The 13,988-nt window shown below is 31.3% G+C and overlaps 1 protein-coding gene across 3 annotated transcripts in view; it reads left to right on the top strand.

Annotated features, from left to right (window-relative positions):
* Positions 1-312: 312 nt before the first annotated feature.
* Positions 313-13,988, top strand: part of LOC139498378 (aquaporin AQPAn.G-like) — a 337,743-nt gene continuing 324,067 nt past the window's right edge. For 2 of the 3 annotated variants that reach the window (XR_011657914.1, XM_071286762.1), the window contains exon 1: positions 9,932-10,086. The gene's annotated coding sequence lies outside the window, so the exon portion shown is untranslated. Of the gene's footprint in view, positions 541-9,931; positions 10,087-13,988 lie in introns of those variants that run through there. The other variant, XM_071286763.1, reaches the window with a different exon arrangement.

Here is a 13,988-nt window from a genome sequence, read left to right as displayed (position 1 = left end):
AGTTTTTTTCCCGAAATGTCATTCGCATATTTATCGTAAACTATGACATTTTTAAACACCAGTCTCACTTTAATTCGTTTCTATTCAACATACAATTTAGTTTGCTCTTTGTGTGCCAATTTTTTTTTTTTTACTTTCCTATATTGTCATTTATACATTTTAAGTTAATTATGACTAATCGAGTGACCCACTTTATATATATTTTTTTTTATTTCAAAGGGTATGAAAAGTTTTTATTTCTCACAGAAGGTAAGGTTGCATATGTTGATTATTTGTCCTCCTATATAGGCACACCTTAAAGACATTTAAGATTGTTATCATAAACTGATAATATATCGGTTTGACTATTATAAATCTTTACCTCCTTGGTGTTTAATTCGTATCATCTCTCATTTGCCCACTGCACGGATTAATTTTCTTTCACATCAAGTGCAATATACTTATTTATAAGAGAGACGACTTTCGAGTTCGTTAATTTCATAAAGGAACATATTATACGCATTTTTGATATTTCATACTGCAGAAATTTAAAATTAGAAGGTAAGTTCTTAATGCAACACTTTCATCTCTGTGCGACAACTATTTTGATTTTTTCTAAAAATCGTTTCATCTTGAAAAAAATCTTTTTAAAAAGATTCTACAAAACATGGGTAATCCCACCGTATGTTTGCCTCTGTGTCATGTCATGACCTTTTGGCCTTTGATAGTCTTGTATGTTTTTTAAGAGTTGTTGTGGAGTTGAATATAACGTCAATTTTCACTGTAGTACACCTCTTTATATATAGGCAAGCTTAAGCCTACCTATGGGTGCTGGATTTTCTCGCTGCGTTGGAAACCCATTGGAGCCTTCTGCTAGTATCTGCTCTTTAGTCGGGTTGTTGTCATTTTGACCATGGAAGTATTATATTGACAGGAACTCCAACGAAAAATTAGCACATTCGCACCCCACTGATTTCTTTAGGAAAATAAAAGGTTCCGACTCAGTATGTCAAGTATGTGATAACTCCTTTGTGGAGTATCTGCGATGCCGCCCTCGCGTGTGTAGTTTACAGAAACTGATCTTATCACGTGATCTGTTATCGAGGGTCTAATCTACCTACCAATGTAAATAAACACGGAAACTCCCGTGGCTAATTGCGAATCGCTACATGAATAACGACACCTGTTTCTATTCAATAATTAAAGACTACAGCTGAAACAATCTTAAAAATCGGTCCATATTTAACAGAATGACAAATTAAAGAAAAATAACTGTATTTGGAAAGAAGATAAGATTATTTTTAGTTTTGTCTAATATGTTTTTATCACTAGAACTAGGAAATCGGAAAATATCGGATTATGCAGATTACATGACTCTGAAGTAGAGTGTTTGCAGAAAATAATTTGATGTCCGTGTAGTGTGCCTGATGGCGCCTGATAACTCAAATTTTAAGTTAAAGATTGTAAATTTTAATCGAGTGTAACACAAATATTAATAGTTTCTCGATCGTAAAATGTAACTTAACATATTTATAGAAATTGTTTTAAGCACTAAGAGGTGGATAATTATACGCCCGTGATTGTCTCTAGTATGTATCAAGTTAAAACACAGATTACATGTACACCTTCTTTTTTTTTTAAATTCAACCTGGTCCGAGATTGCTCTGGCGTCTGACGGATTTGCTTTGGGAAATTTATAAAATTTTCTTTTTGTTGAAATGAATGAAACATTTGCAATTGACACCGGACTTTCAGTAAACAATTCAACAAGTGATTTGTTAGCAGTAAACCTCAATTATACATGCAGATTACAACTATTTGTTTCCTTACACAAGACATTTATTATAATTCAATATAAAAATAAGAAGATATGATTGCCAATAAGATTACTCTCCACCAGAGATCAAATGAAACAGAAGTTTTCAACTATAGGTCACCTTACAGCCTTAAACATATTTTAGCAAATCCATTTCATATATGAAAAAAATTCTATTGGCCTGATTATGCACAAAACAAATAACAGAGAAACAAATAAGCGAATATAAAGAATAAATAGATATTTGCGATTGAAAATGATGTCCATGCAAACGATTATGTTTTTTTTTCTGTTTTTTTTTGGAGGGGGGATCATATGGCATCTGTTTGAAATTAATCAGTTAGTTGTCAGTAATGATTTTGTTTCACATTGGTAGCGCAAAAAGGGGATGGTTAATTTTTTACTACAACTGAATCAAATGAAGAATAGCATTACTTTTTTTCAGTAAACTGATATGGCGGAACTGTGGTGGAAAAATTTTGTTTTGCAGTCGGGTCCTTCACACGGAATCATCTTTTCTATTGAACATGTTTCAGATTTACAAAAGCAATAAAACTCTTCAATTTCTTCTCCGATAAATTTTTCAAATTCTTCATCATCAAAATCGTGCATGTCCATATTGATTAGTGAAATATTTGTAAATGTTGATAGTTTATTAACATAGAAAACCTAAAAACTATAAATTGTCAACTGTCAAATATTGGCATGGTCGTTAAATGTCATATCCTTGACATTTATGTATACATCCGGTTACTTCGGTAAATTCCGTAATTACGAGAATCCCGAAAACGTCGTTGAACCCATGCATCGATACAACTAATTGAAAGATGTCAAATTAATTAACAGATACTTAACGATTTTGCGGCATCGCACTATAAACGTTTGAAGTCGGTTTGTTGGAGTTCCTGTCAATATGATACTTCCATGTTTTGACATAGTCCCCATTTACATCCTCAATTTTATTTTTTTTCTTGAATATAAGATTTTAAAGGACCAAATAAAGTGAAACAAACTCTTGATTTAAATTTTCTTTTGCTGGACACTGTACATAGCTACACAAATTGCCTTAGAAACAAACAAACGTGTTGCCTGCATTCAAAATGAATATTTCAGTTGAATTGCAACAACCGGGAAAAATCGCATTTATATAATATTTTTTGCATGAACCCCCTATGTTTTAAAACGACCACTGTACACTGTGTGTATCTAGGTCAATTATAACGTGGTAGTGTCTGTTGTCTCGATAACATGTAAACTAATTATGTTTGAAGATTGAACAACGGGATACTGTGTATGTCATCATAGACTTACGAGAGGGAACATTCTGGTTAAAATATTAATATTAGATGGGTCATTTTCAAAAAATGTCGAATTTTGAAATTGAAAAAATTATTAAAAGTTACTTATTCAAACAACCCTCTACATAAGCAAATCAAAACAAACAGTACTTTAGAACAACATATTAAAAGATGCAATCTTAATGATGTCATACAAAAATGTGTTGAAACATTTTTTGATCGGTGGTACATTATTTTGTCTATCCTGTTACCATTTTCAAAAGAAATTTTGGGTTATTAAGAAAAGGTTTAGATAAAATGTTAAGCTTGTTTTACGTAGACAATTAGATGGTTTCAAGAGAATAAACTTCTATATATATTCATTCTGTAATATAATAGATTATTTGCCAATTTAACAGGTTGTACTGAAAAATGCCTCTAAAAATTGGTTTTCAAAGGTTGTAAAAATTACCACCAGTAATGCAAGTTTAAGATAGCAATTTATACTGTTCGGCATTTCTTCACCCTTTCAAATAAACCCAACATCAAGTAAATCCCTCATAAGTTAGTTTACTTTTCTCTACATTTCATTGGTAACAGGAACGTACGTTTCTGATATATTACTATATAAAAGTCTATCCTGTTACCTTTTTGTCTATCCTGTTACCGATATCAGTATTGCACCTGCGAATGCTTAATTGGGAAGATTAATACGTTATAACCTTAAGATGACTTCAAACAACGAAATATTTCATTCGTTTTGCACCTATATGTTAAGATAAAAAAATTAACGACGTTTTTGTCTACAATTGTCTATCCTGTTACTGTAACCATAGCAACCATAGTAACAGGATAGACATAACAGGATAGACAAATTTCTTCGTTTTTTATTGCTGTTGTGAAATAACTACTCCCTTTGGTGAAGTGATTATGTTTTTCTATTGTGAATTTGGTTTCCAACACGTCATTGCACTTTTTACAAGTATACTTTTGGTGTATTTAATCAAAATTGGTGGTAACAGCATAGACATGAAAAAAAGTACGCTATATTTTTTTCACTAAATGTCTTGAAATTTCTTTTCTCTACACTGTCGTTCAAGAAACGAGGCGTTTTAAATGTAAAGATTACTTTGCACTTTTGAGATCAACACTGACTGATTCAATATTTATAGGGAGAATAATTTCACGGCTGATTTAAGTAGCGGTAACAGGAAAGACATGAACCTCCTGTACGCAGATTCAATCTAGTTTGTAGATAATATGTTACATACAATGATATAGAAGCTACGATTTTTCGTTAGAGTAATATTAAACGTTCTTAAAAAGTCCCTTTTGCAGATATCAAGGCGATCAGAAAATCGCAAAAAAATCATTTGAAATGTGTTTTTCTGACACTGTACGCAGACAAATACCCCCAAAATGGGTCTTAAATGCAGTTTAATCTTATCAAAATAGATGAAAGGTGTGTTTATTATTAATGTTCTGAATCACAAATCCGACAAGCTTTCATTTAAACCATTACAACTGAAATTTCCATTAGAAATAAAAAAGTTAGCATGGGTGTACTGAAAATTCGACATTTTTTGAAAACGACCGAGATCGGAAAACAGAAAGATAATATTCTTATCAAATTTATTTTATTCAATCCGAATCAACGAAACATATATAAAATATATACTGTATTTATGTTTCTGAAGAGACTAACAATGATTGAAATCAGAATGTTTTCAGAGTTGCAATTAAGAAAAAAGCATTGTATATGAGTGATTATACTCTGCTTTGGTATTTTTAAATATTCATTTGTACAGGAAACATAAAAATTAAATTTTAATAAATCCTTGCATCATACAAAAATTATGTTTATAAACAATAATCCTTATATTTCTACGTTATTTATTTCATACCATGTTGTTATTTGGGTTTTATGAGTAATTTTTTTTTGTATTATTACATATCCATAAAAACGGAAAGTAAGATAGATTTATTAAATATTCAAATTTTAAACGGTCGTGAATAAAAATACTTGTGTGCTTTCAATTCATAAAGCATGATTTTAAATCCTTGCAGCTCACATCAACCGTAAAAATAATTTACAATTATCACAACAAAATTTAATTACGACCATAATGTTGATTATTTTATACTGTTTTAGTATGGATTTAGAAGCCTTTGCTTATATTTTGCATAGTAATATATTCACATAGTGGAATGTTTGAATTTTAAATAAAATGTCAATCAGTAAATACTTGACGTTCATGTTTATTGATATTATATATTCAAAGGATTTGAAGAAAATTACTAACAGAAACGTTAGTTTATAATGAAATTTCAATTCAAATTTTGTTTTTTTGTTTTAATAGTTTAACCTTATAGCATCTACATACTTGTACGTACTATGGTACGGTTTTGAAAATTGTATTCATTGACCAACTATCCGACATGTCTTGATCCATTCACATTATAGATCACATTTCAAAAGCACACTATTGGCTTGCGTTCTCAAACATTCTGGATAAAATGTCAATGAATCAGGAGTCAAAACATTTAATGTAGACCGTTTGACATTAAAATTCAACTAATAGATTTTCCTGAGTATCAGTGAGATATTTGGTGCGCTAAAATATTACTTGTATGCAATACTATTAAATTCACTCGTGAAAGCTTAGTATGTTCGTTTTTGTTATCTAAATACAGGACACGGCAGAAAGAGCTTTACATGTGACTTTCAAGCACGGTCATCATTACTAACGGCATTCTAACCTTGAGTTGTTTCTATTTTATTTCTTTTTTGAGTCACTGTTCTATTATAACTTTGACCTGTTTGAAAAGCTAAGGATTGTCTACCCAAAGAATAGATTCCTTAACTTTGTAATATACATGTATTTAGCCTTTTAACTTTTTTTCATTCGAGCGTCACTGATGCTTTTCTTGTAGACTTAACTCGTGTCTGGCGAACATCATTTTAATGCTGGTATCTTTTTATATCTACATACCTTTTTATATAAATTGGTTATTTCGAAAGTGTGTAAAGGTATTCATAAACTTCTGAATAATTATTAAGAAATTCTTCGGCAAAACTAAGTTTCCCTGTATAATGTTTGAATTGGTTTAGTAAAATCAGGAAATCCTTATAATTTGAGATGTTTTATGAGACCAAAATAAGTCTTTTCATAAGAGGTCCCAATCAATTGCATGCCACAGGTTTCACCGCATACAACATCTACCATGAGAACAAAATATAAAGATATGATAGATAAAATAAATGTATCCAGAATTCTAGATTATAAAGCAAACTGAGTGCATAAATTTATATTGCGATAGGTTTGTGCAATTTGCATAAATCATCTGGTTAGTAGAAACTAGGATTTGCCAAAGAGTTATAATCGGAAACATTATATACATTCCCAAGTAATAAATAAAATAGTCGAGCTTTAAAATAACTATTCAAATAGAAACCGTAAATATATACTTTCAAGTGGCTTCTTCTATTCACAGTCAGTTATTTCAATTCAAAAGCAAACACAAATTCAGCAACAATCTTTCATAATTTGGTGACCCGGCAGTCAGCGGTCTTAGGTTCATGTATTGCTTTTCTTTTTTTTAAAGAAAGCAACTTGTTTTGAAAATTATATTCCCACAGTTTAAAGATTAGAACAATTCTATAATGAGCCATTAAGTCTGAATAGCTGCTTGACCTTGCAAGTAGGTGTACTATGTACTTCCGTTTTTGTTTTAATTTGTTTTACTTTGCTTTATATGCTTTATATACTATTGATAGCTGGGTTGCAACCCAAAGTTTTCAAGCTTTTCCAATGACGTGCTTATAAAAAATACAATAGATGCCAAAAAGATAGAAGTATGAGAAAAATAATTTATTTAAAAAAATCAGTTTAGTCACATACTTTCGGATTTCTTGAGCAGAGTACATTGGAAATGCTTTCGTAAGAAAATAGTTTAAATCTGCATTGTCATTTCGTATTTGTCTACGTTCTCAGAACGTAAAAAATACTTTTAAATTTGTGTATTATAACCAAATATTTTCAAACAAATACTTTTCCCCCATTTGTATCTGTATAGGTACCGGTAGTAAAAAAGCTATATGGTTGATTGATTGATTGTTGACTATTGAATACCCAGTTGCGATTGTTTCATACACATTTATAGAACGCGAAGAAAAATGAACTAATCTTATATGTTTGTTCTGCAAAGTGTGTCTTCTGTAAAATAGACTGGAAAATTAGTATATCATCGTAAAACGCTGCTATGTTTCATAAGGGAGCTACCATTTGATTTTTATGGGGGGGCTAGGATGAAAAATTTTGTCCTGCATTTTTTTTTAGCTGTAATCTCTGTCCTGCCTTTTTATTTTTCACACTGTTCGGTCCTGCCTTTTTTTTTTTAGTTCATCAAGACTTTGTTTTACCTAAATTGTCGTCCTGACTTTTTTTTTTGCAAGTGTCTCATCCTGCCTTTTTTTTACTCAAAACTCCTGTCCTGCCTATTTTTTTTCAAATTTCATCCTAGCCCACCCCCCCCCCCCCTAAAAATCACATGGTAGCTCCCTAAGGTCCTTTCATACGCAACCTAAACAGACATACAAACCCCTAGCAATATATTGTCCCAACCAAGGTTAAGGCGCAGAGAGCGTTCCTTCCTGTACGATACATTGACATTAAACATACACAGTCCGAATGGATGGGGATATTTATTATATATATTCATACATTTTGTAAGTGAGGTAAGTTATTTAAAACTCTACCGTGTATAGTTTTACTCATACCATACAGTAAGTTGCAAAAAAGCTTAAGCTTTCAAGACAAAATTTGAAATAATAAAAAAAAAAACAGAATGACCACCCCTCCTCACACACCCGGACCCGCTCCCCCCCCCCCCCAAAAAAAAAACCCGCAATGTCCTGATATGTGACAGAACAATAGACAAAAATTGAAAAAAATACTTGGAGACGATGGAGTATTTACACACGTTTTAAGCAAAGATTTTACAATTGATTCCAATTAAAAACTTTGAATATTATCAAGAATTATATCACAATGAATGACTTTAATATAACCTTCAATAAAATTGAGAATGGAAATGGGGAATGTGTCAAAGAGACAACAACCCGACCAATTAAAAAACAACAGCAGAGGGTCACCAACAGGTCTTCAATGTAGCGAGAAATTCCCGCACCCGGAGGCGTCCTTCACCTTCAATGTATGTATTTGTGACGGTTTGAAGACTCATTGGTAGTTTTTTTCTGTTCTTTGGTCGCCGGGTTTTTGCATCTTTGACACCTTCCCCATTTCCATTCTCAATTTTATGTATGTCCTGAAATGCATATCACAGTTGACAATGAACTTCTGTAGAGTAGTAAAACTTTCCATTCATATATTCTCATATATTGTTTAGGTCAAATTTGATGATGATGATGATAATGATGATGGATAGCTGTTATTTACGTCAAGTGTCAAATCTAAATGCATGTTCAAGACGAGAACATGTTAATGATTTGAAAATGATTTCTGCTTTGCACTTGACCAACGCAGTTAGCAGGATATTTAACTAAGTAACAAAACTAGTCTGCATAATATGTCAACTTGTCCGAAAATACATTTAGCATCATTTAGATCATATTATTTGCCATTACTCCCTAATGTCACATGATTGGCGATGTAGCAGAAATCACACACACCAACACACATTTTAGAGTCTTTGAAAATTGGTTTGACCCGGCTTAGGATCGCATCCCCGACCTTCTGAACTCAGGGCGAAGCACGAAATAGTTGACTTGAACTTGGCCTTTTTAAATTTCATGGACATAATTTATATAAATATATGACTCAAGATATGAGCTCTACATACTTAGTTTAAACATATTTTATCGTAAAAAACATTGACAATAAGATTAGACGCAAGTTTTGCAACTTAGATTACATACTTGAATTCGGGTAAATAAAAATACCTATAGACGTTTTTTTTTATGAAGTAGTAAAATCTTGACGAACGTCCTGAATATGCATGAAATATTTGCCACTGGACGTAAAGCAACCACCAATCAGTCAATCGATTGACTCTTGACGAAAGACTTTGTTTGTATATTCCTTTAAATTGCACTTGCTTATATGTCTAATAAATGACATGGCCAGCTATATACAATGAAAAACCTGTTTAAACCGAATCTCTTTGGGACTTAAGATTTTGTTTGGTTTTGGCCTACATTTGTGTAGGTTCACAACGCATACAATGTGATATGACGGTGATTAAGAACATGTTTGGTTCATACAGGTATTCGGTTTATGCAGGATTCGGTTTAGCCAGGTTTCACTGTATATTTCAAAAACTCTCACAGATTGATTTGCGTGTTATCTTTATTCTTGCAAGTATTATATAACAAAATAAATATTAAAAGTTATTAGAACATTGGAAAATAACATTTTTTTTTAATTTCACATTTGTATTTAAGCTACATTTATATATCAAAATAAACCAGAAACCATATACATGTATTACATACACATTAATACACTAGAATATTACGTTTGAATGACTCAATGTTAGTAAATTGCACAATATTATTGTGTGAAGTTCGTATGCATGAATTTAGCCAAAATAAATAAAAAAAGATATAACCCTTTAAAATATCTTTGTACGAATTGATGATTTATAATGTAAGGTTATACCAAGGTTGCAGAAGACTGAGTATATATGTACTGAAATTAATAAGAATTTATATAAAATTATCATAAAAATTACATCATACAATATATGAGAAAATTATTATTGCATTGTACTAGCTTCAGAAGTATGTTCAATAAATGTTTTGTCTTAATTCCAATTGATTTAAAAAAAAAATTGACGTGGATGTTGTAACATCACGTGACCATATATAAGTGAAAAATAATAGACTTGTTTCATTCGAGAATATATTGTATCTTTTACACCCTTAACAAGTTTGACTACTGCAGTTGTATTATGTATTATACTTTTAACATTTAACCCATTAATTCTATAAAGGTAAGTTGTTTGTATTTTCACCTTTCAAATGTGATGTAAAATATTTTGAATGCACTTTGATATTTCATCAATAGGATGTTAGTAAATTGGATAATAATAGTATGTGCATTTCGTTTGCACGAAATTAGGCCGTTACATGTAGTTTTCTCGTTTGAATTGTTTTATATTTGTAATTTTTAGCCCTTTTCATACATCTGAATATGTGGTATGAGTTTTACTCAATGTTGAAGATCCTGCGGTAGCCTATAGTTGTTAATTTCCGTATCATTTGGTCTCGTGAGGAGAGTCGAGACATTAGCAGTCATATCACGTTGTCTTATCTTTATAAACACATCTATATCGTCGGATATAACAAGGACGTGGGATCCTTGAGAATGCTTCTAAACGACTACGTTCTAAGTATTTAAAGAAACCATCACAATAACTGTTTGACAAGCCTGTTGCTGACCTATCACAAGGTCAATATTTGCCATTACTCATTTTCAAAATCTACAAACTTTCATTCCCGTCAAACATCTGTGTACAACCTATTTTGATAATCTCTTTATTCATTATACTATTTGAATCTGAAAAACTGAAGAGCAAATGTCTTTATTCAAATTATTGGGCATGGAAAATTGACAATAAGGAGCATAGGAAGACATTAAACATGATATCGCACAAAGTTATAATTCATTGCGACATATTGCCCTGTTATAATTTATCATGTTGACTGTGTGAAGACCTTTCTGTTTTCTTACTCTTTAATGCAGCTTGCAAGTGGAATATGTTGTTTGACCTGCACTTGATAAATTCAAGGATCTTGTTAAAAAAATAAAACTCGGTAGAATTTTTCTACATAATAAGAAGCTTTAAAAAAGCGTATTTAAAGTGAATGCAAGGGGAGGTCGTTAATTACTTTATCCCTCCCTCACTTTTTGGCAGTAAGAAATGTATTGGTAATAGAAACGAAATCTATATTGAATCACTACTAAGTCTAGACTATGAAGTTTATATTTTTTTTCTTCCCTTTTGAAGTTAAAGAAGTCTCTCTTGTAAGTCTTAGTCTTTTCCTGCGTCACTGCATATGAATTCAAAAATTGATAAATTTAATTTGATGCCATGATATTGGATTAACTTAACACAAAAGCAAGGCTTATAAAAGCTTTTAAATGTATATAGAATAAAGCCAACTATCATATGAGAGAGTGCATGTAATTTATAATGCATTGAAAAGTATCGATTGCGAAATAGAAAGTGCGACTGTAAGCTTTTGTGTGATGTATGCAATGCGATGAAATAGGATTAGCATAGTGTTATAATTTTCTATTTGACAAAATATATCACAACGCTTTATATAATGAATTGAAATAGATTTATAACAAAAAGTAGATACATGCACTAAATTTATATATTATTAAAATTGAGAATGGAAATGGGGAATGTGTCAAAGAGACAACAACCCGACCATAGAAAAAAACAACAGCAGCAGAAGGTAACCAACACGTCTCCAATGTAGCGAGAAATTCCCGCTCCCGGAGGCGTCCTTCAGCTGACCCCTGAACAAATATATACTAGTCCAGTGATAATGAACGCCATACTAATTTCCAAATTGTGCACAAGAAACTAAAATTAAAATAATACAAGACTAACAAAGGCCAGAGGCTCCTGACTTTGGACAGGCGCAAAAATGCGGCGGGATTAAACATGTTTGTGAGATCTCAACCCTCCCCCTATACCTCTAACCAATGTAGAAAAGTAAACGCATAACAATACGCACATTAAAATTTGATGGATTTCCATACATATAAGGTAAATAATATCACATACAATGATGTTTATTTTAATAGTTTGATATTCTACTACATCTTGTAAATATGTCAAAGAAAATACTATAAAAATTTCTTCAGTTCATTTTAATGTCGGATCAACCGGACATGTTATAATAGTGCGATGCATTTATTTTCAAATTTCAAATAAGAAAAGTACAAGGTGTCTTAGTCTTTTTCTTTTCTCTCATATAGCATAATACATTTACACAATCAAAAAAGTTACGAATTATATAAGGATCATTGAACATTTCACTTTAGAATTTTAATACTATTAAATGGTTAATAAAAGTGTCAAGAAATGGCCGTTTTCAAATTGACCCTGTTATTTGTCCTCGGTCAGTAATAATGGCCTCGGAGGCTGCAATGTCCCTCGGCGTTGCCTCATGCCATTACAGATATCCTCGACCATTATAACAGACCTTGGACATATAACAGGGCAATTATGAAAACACCCATTAATCAACACTATACTATTATATATATTACAAGTTTTAAAGTGCAGTCTCAAACTTCCAAGCTTAATGCGCAATAATAATATTAATTTCAAAGAGTACAAAATATCATACTTGAATTAAAGAATGTCAAATTACATAATTCACAAATTCAATTACTTATTAAAAGCTGTATTATATAGATCATATCTCCCTTTGGAGACCGTCTGTCCCCGATAGGCACTCCAAAATAGGTTGTATCTTTTATGCTGTACTTGACATACATGTATATAGTTATAATTAAGAAATAATTCCTTCATGTCATGCTCTATGCTCATTTTAACATGGGTAGGCATTATATTTGTCGATATTTTACACTGAGCGTTAGCGAGGTGTAAAATGTGGTCAAATATAATGCCTACCCATGTTAAAATGAACGTTAGCGAGGTATAAAATATCGACAAATATAATGCCTACCCATGTTAAAATGAACATAGAGCATGACATGAAGGAATTATTTCGATTCTAATAGGACAAATACTGTATTTTTATAGGTTGAAGCGTACGTAAATACCGTAAAAATCTTTGGCTATTCCCGTTTCCTCCCCGAGGAGTCTGTACATAACATTTCAAATTTGATAAGTTTAAAAACTACGTTCAGGTGAAAATATATGTTGTTTTATGAAAATATACAATAAAAGTTTATGTTAGCTGCTTAAATGTATATATTTTAATGAATAACGATTGAAATAACGTTAATATAAACAGTAAGTTCGTGCGCATGTGTCAAACATATTTTGTGCTCATTAGAACACGGCTTTGTTTACAAAGCGTAATAAGGACGTCATATTAGAATTGAAATTTTTTGATGGTTCTAACTGTTTCAAGTTTGTTATTCATTATAGATTGTCACCTATTAATATATTTTGTTTATATCTATTTCACAGCTATAGGTTCTTCTCTATCTCTGAAAAAATACTTACATATTTATATATTTAGTTAAGTACCATGCAGTACATATTTTAATTCTTTAGAGAAAACGCATATACTCAACTCTCAGAATCGGCAGCCTTTTCCAATCAAATTATGTGCATTTTTTGTAACTATCGATAAAAAATACCTGATAAAGATAAATATTCATGGTTTGTTTTAAACTCAATGCTCACACCTGAATGCGTCAGATATCCCCCTCCCCCCCTTTTTTTTTAAAAGATATTGCTTGTTTCCCATATTGTCATTCATATATGTATCGTAAATTATGATTAAATGGCTATTTATTTTCATTTCAAAGGGTATGGGAATTTTGTAGTAAAATGTAAATCACACTTTAATCCGCTACAATTGCACATATTTATCTTTTTGTATGCCACATTATCAAAGTCGGAAACCTTTTTTTCACATATATTGTCCTTCATATATTTATCGTAAATTATGACTAAATACGGAAATGCATCAAACTCGAAAGTTGTCTATTGATTGATTGTTGGTTGTCTAATGTCTATTGGCTCTCCAACGTTTCTTTCATGTTTTGAGTTTTATATATTGTCCTCGAACAGTACGCAAGACACATTAATTTATTAACCAAAATGAAGTGTTCCGAAATGCGAGAGGTACTGACAAATAATTGTTCTAAATTAATATGTAATCATTAAATTGAATA

The sequence above is a fragment of the Mytilus edulis genome, chromosome 12, assembly GCF_963676685.1.
Source record: "Mytilus edulis chromosome 12, xbMytEdul2.2, whole genome shotgun sequence".
In the NCBI taxonomy this organism is placed as follows: Eukaryota; Metazoa; Mollusca; class Bivalvia; order Mytilida; family Mytilidae; genus Mytilus; species Mytilus edulis.
Note: the sequence above shows the minus strand (reverse complement) of the source record. Positions and strands in the feature narration are given on the sequence as shown.